The following is a 6,000-nucleotide window of genomic DNA, read 5'->3' as shown; positions in this document are numbered from 1 at the left end:
AGAAAGATCACAAGAAATAGAGATGGAGAGAGAACAAGGAAGAGAGAGACAAATAATGAGATGAAGAATGAGATAAAAATATTGGGAGTGGGGAAAGCGGCAATAGAGGAGAGTTTCCTGGTCTCAGTCTCTCCAGCCTGATCTCCCCAGGGTGTGGCCCTCCCCCTTGCTATTCTCTGGTTTCCATAGCAACAAAGAGGGCAGCAAATCTGCATACACATTTACATCCTTTCTGTCTGCATAATCCAACAGGTTACTGTGCATATTCATGAGACTGGGAATGAAGGTGACTCTTCAATCCCTGCTCAAAACCTGGCTATAGTGCCCCCTGTTAGCCGCACATGGTCATGGCTCCAGAATTGGCCTTACAGGTCCTGACCTGAAATTTCAAGACCCTGCTAACAACATTCCTATTCCTCTTGCTCCCAAACACTCCCTTGTATTCTGCTTCCAGGCCTTTTCTTCAGGTTATGCTCCTCTGCCTTCTGGGGTTGCTCCTCCCTCAGCATCCTTCCTGCTAACCAACAGTAAACACACACACACACACACATACACACACACACAAACTCTGGTAAGTAGGGAGTGGTGAGAGATGGCAGGGAGTGAGTAATGCTCACCCTGGCTCTATAGCAGAGGAAACCACTGGGCAACACTCCTATCTGAGGACACATGAAAGGGTCACATTGAGAGGGACTGACTTGTAGGATAGGCTGACAGATCTACCCAGAGAGAAGAACCTAGAATGCAGTGGCCTACATATGGGAGCTGACAGAGCCTCTCGCTATAGCCAGAATAATCAGAAGAGCTAGAATAGAGTCTAAAGAAGCCCCAGGAACAGAGAGTCTATGGCAGTTTATATGGTAGGGAAGAGAGTTTTAAGGCCAACAGCCTTTCAGACTGCCAGGTATTGAATGCCCTTGTGGCCCAGGAGAAGCTTCTCCAGGGGCTGTCTGGTCATAATTTTGGCTTCACCATCTTCCTGCAGGTCCCTCCGGCAGCCTCCTCATTGCTGTTTCTGCCCTATGCTTCTGCCCTATCCAGTTCACTCCGCACACTGTAGCAACCAGAGCTCTCACTCTAAAACACAATCTGATATTTACCTTACTCTCTCTTCAGAGCCTTCAGTGACTCTCCATCACCCCCATGACAAAGTCCAAGCACCCTGGTCAGACTGTAGGTTTCTAGTCCAGTCCCCACTCACCTCTCAGCCTCATTCTCATATGCCCTGTCTTGAACTTCATGCTTCAGAGATCATCTCTATACTTTTCCCCTCTCTCTATGCCTTAGTTTGTGCCTTCCCTTCACCTGAAAAAATGTCCTATCCACATCTCTCCTAACTAACTGTTCTTCAAGATTCTACACAGACATCACCTCCTCTTCTGCTTTGGCCTCAAAGACTGGACTAGGGACTCTGACTTCTGCCGTAATGAACTTTCCTAATCTCTGTACCTCTTACACCTCAGTTACACTCCTATTAAAAGGTGAAATAGTGAAATGATCTATATATGTGGCTGTACCCGACATGGGGTTGTAAGTTCTGAGTCCAAGGACTATCTTTGTCACACCATGGATAATTGTTAGCTATTTGTTGGATAACTAAGAGGTCATTGAGCCCATTGAGGGCTCAATTTCAAGCCTAGATTGTATCTTTTCTGTGTCTTGAGGCCTCTAGGAACCTATGCACAGACCCTGCAAAGGGAAGGGACTATCCCTTTGCAAATGCTACCATCTTGTGGCCATATTTAACAGTGCCACCAGAACATCTACCCAAAGCAAGGAGAAATGGGGAAGCCAAATGCCCAGCAAAAAGGTCCAATTTCTGAGATATAGGATGGGGTCCAGTCAGGTAGTAGGGAGTGGGAAGGTAGGCCCTGAAGGAGTTTTCAGAGGCTAGCCATGGTGTCCTCTGAATACTCTTGATGAGTTTCAAACATACAGAATGACAAGGGCAAACACTCAGAGGAGGAAAATCTTAATGGTGCTTGGGAAGGATGAGGCATTCATGTGATCAGAACCCAGGATCCAAGGAGACCAAGCCAAAGAGGGACTGAGTCATGGGTGGCAGCCAAACAATGAGATCCTTTAAGACCATTCAGTGAACACAGTTGAATCTTGTCCTCTAATCTAGGAATTGGAAGCTAAGGGAGCAGAGGATTGACAGGATCAGATTTGGGTATGGCTACACATGTGGAAGCTTAGTATTTATTCATTCACTCGTTAAATATTTATAGAATACCTACTATGTGCCAGTGATGTTCAAGATTCCTAGGTTTCATCAATGAGTAAAACAAAGACTCCTGACCTTTTGAACTTATATTCTCATTAGGGGAAGACAATAAACAAATATAGTATTTTTAAGAAGCAAATCATTGGGGCTGGGATTGTGGATCAGAGGTAGAGCGCTCTCATACCATGTGTGAGGCACTGGGTTCGATCCTCAGCACCACATAAAAATAAAATAAAGATATTGTGTTCACCTATAACTAAAAAATAAATATTTTTTTTAAAAAGAAGCAAATTATTGCCTCTCTCTCGGTCTATAGAGAGATGGCCATTATTTGTCAGTTCTGACAAATAAACTCTTGTGTGTATCTCTGAAAAAAAAAGAAGCAAATTATATTTAGAAGGTCAAGAATACATTTTAAAAAACAGGATAAGAGAAAACAAAAGTTCTGGCCTGTAATTTTAACTGGAGTGGACACATAGGCTTCATTTAGGCAACATTTGAGTAAAGACTTAAAGGAGGGAGATAACTATACAGGTCTCTGAGTAAGAGCATTCTAAACAAAGGAACAGCTAGTGGCTTGGTTTGGAGGGGTGATCAAGGAAAGTAGATCAGGGAGACCAGTCAGGAGACTGTTGGAAGATACTGAGGGGCACAAACCAACATAGGCTGTGAAGATAGAGACCTTAGGGGCAAAATTGGCAGGACTTGGTACCTGCCTGAATATGGGAAGCATGTAATACTATATTATGTATGCCATTTCAAGGATAACAAATATGAAGCTATATATGCTGCCTCTAGGGCAAGTATGAGAATGGTCAACACATTCCATTCTGGATGACTCCATTGATTACCTGGATGCTCCTCCCCTGACCCTGCTTCCTAATTAACTTGATCTTTAGTGACTTTTCCTCCAGACTACCCGCTGGATACCCTCATGTCCACAGATGAATACTATCAGCCTTCTTTTTTTTTTTAACCAGGGATTGAACTCAGGGGCACTTAACCACTGAGCCCCATCCCCAGCCCTATTTTGTATTTTATTTAGAAACAAGATCTGACTTGCTTAGTACCTTGCTTTTGTTGAACTCTCAATTTTCTTGCCTCAGCCTCCTGAGCTGCTAGGATTACAGATGTGCGCCAGCGTGCCCTGCCCTATCAGCTTTTAATACTCTCAAACCTGCTGACTTCTCCATCTTATCATTTCACTGTTATGGGTGGAATTGCGCCCCCCCAAAAAATAAAAAGACATAACATCCTAACTCACAGTATGTCAGAATGTTATCTTATTTGGAAATAGGGTCTTTACAGATGCAATCAAGTTATGATGAAGGGTAGACCCTCATCTAATATAACTGGGGTTACAAGGAAGGGAATTTGGATAAAAACAGACACAAAAGGAGTAGGGTATGGAGATGCACAGGGAAAATGCCTTATGAGACAGAGAATTGAAATGGTGCATCTATATGTGAAGAATGTCAAAGATTGTTGCCAAACCATCAAAAATTAGGAGGCAAGAGAGGACTCCCAATAGGTTTCAGGAGAATGGCCCTGCTAACACCTTTATTTTGGACTTCTGGTCTCTGGAACAGTAAAACAATAAATCCTGTTGTTCTAAGCTACCCTTATTTTGTTACAACAGCCTTAAGAAACAAATACAGCTACAATATTCCTCCTCTTCTATGGTACTCCATCTCATCTCTCCTCAGATATCTTCATGAGGACCTCCAGGCCACTGACCCCTGTGCCCTTCCTATTACTTCCCTCCCAACCCAGTTCGGATGCCCTGGTCCCTTACTACACCCACTTTTGTGCTAGTCTCCCCATTATTTTGTCATTTCTGGATGAACCCAACAGTGCTTTCTCTGAGTCTTCACCTATATTACAAGTGCTGCTGGAGCTTAGAAACCCCTACTGATGACACTAGAATTTCATGGTCACCAGCCTACACTGGGATTTTAGCCCTTTCTGGATATCTTTACCCCCACCTCCACCCTTGTCACCTCTCCCAATTACTGCTGTCTCATACTTCCTTCCCACTAGCTTCTCTGCCCTACCCTCAGCTGTAGAGTGAACTACTACTTCATGCAGAGCTTTCCGAACTCCCTCGTGCCCTATCTTCACTCTACGCCTTTCTGCATACTTGCCCATCCTCATCTCCTTCCCTCCGTTACGGGACTCATCTCTCCTCTAATTATTTGAAAGTTGCCTCCACTTTCTTACCTTTGTGCCAAGCCAAAATCTTTTCTAAGAAATTATAGAAGCAGAAGCTATACTGCAGTGGATTTAGAGAAAGCAGGAAATAAAGAATTATACCCAATTCTGTGCTCTCCTAAGCTTGGTCAAGCTTTCTCACCCCAAAGGTCTCACTTCTTTTTCTGGCCCTCTGTGTGATATTCTGCCTGAAGGTCCCAGCTGGGCCCTTTAGAGACCAAGGGGAAGGAAAAATGCCTCATCATCCATCCCTCCCTGTCTGTATCCTATTTCCTGATTCTCTGAACTGCGGGTTTTGGATTTTAACTCCAGCTGTGTTCCTCCAAAATTCCTCTCTTACCATTTTGGGGGCCCTCAATGAAGAGCAGACCAATTGGAGTCCTATCTGGGGCTCCAGAGCTTGCAATGCTCCCTTACTGAATCACTCCTTCAGCACAGGTCACCATACTTATACATGTGATCCCTCTACCCCACCACAGCAAAATGGATCAGGTTGGGATGCTGAGTCAAAGGCCTATAAATCTGCAAGACAATCTGGCCCCAAAATTCTTAAGACACCAGACACTGAAAACTGCTGATGGAGGAAGACATAAAAATGAAGATACTCAGAGAAAAAGCAATATAGAAGCTAAGAGAGGGTAAAAATCCTGAGTTACAGATCCTTTGGCTTTGCCATTTTCAAGTGTCTGGAATTGTCTTCTCAATTTCCAAAGTCCTGGTTCCATTGGCAGGACATGTATGTGATGACTCTTTAATGAGAATGACCTACAAAATCTAGTGTATATGTGGGTAAGAAGGGAAATTTTTAAAGTACATTGAAAATTAAGCTGTGGGGGGGCTGGGGTTGTGGCTCAGTGGTATAGTGCTTGACTAGCATGTGTGAGGCACTGGGTTCGAACCTCAGTACCACATATAAATAAATGAATAAAAACCCATCAACAACTAAAAAAAAAAAAAAAGAAAGAAAAGAAAATTAAGCTGTGGATGGCATTTGAACTGTCTTAATTTTAAAGTATGCTGATATACCTTAACTGTAGTTGCAGATCCTTGTCATTTTGCAGTCTGAAAATAATTGACGTTTTCTAAAACCGTCATGTAATCCACCATCAATGTTAATGCAGAATTATCGTATACTAACACAGCAGCACACATGTGTAATCCCAGCTACTCTGGAGGCTGAGGCAGGAGAATGTCAAACAAGTTCAAGGCTAACCTAACCTGGGCAACTTAGCAAGATCCTATCTCAAAAAAAGAAAAAAGGGCTGGGGATGCAGCTTATTTCTAAGAGTGCTTCTGAGTCCAATTTCTATTACAGCTATACATACATATTGTCATATATTTAAGCTGCATTTTACTTATCTTTATTTTAGAAGCTAAAATGAAAACTAAAAAAAAAAAAAAAAAATCCTAGGCTGGATATGGTGGTGCAAGCCTGTAATCTTGGTGACTTGGGAGGCCAAGGCAGAATCAAGGAAGTTTGAGGCTAGTCTCGGCAACTTGCTAAGCAACTCAGTAAGACCCTGTCTCAAAACCAAAAATAAAAGGGACTGGGGATGTGGCTC

This window comes from Marmota monax, unplaced genomic scaffold, assembly GCF_021218885.2.
Source record: "Marmota monax isolate L192 unplaced genomic scaffold, Marmota_monax_Labrador192_F-V1.1 WCK01_AAM20220418_F8-fsc00069, whole genome shotgun sequence".
Classification (NCBI taxonomy): Eukaryota; Metazoa; Chordata; class Mammalia; order Rodentia; family Sciuridae; genus Marmota; species Marmota monax.
The sequence above is the reverse complement of the archived record's forward strand: the minus strand, read 5'-3'. Positions refer to the sequence as shown.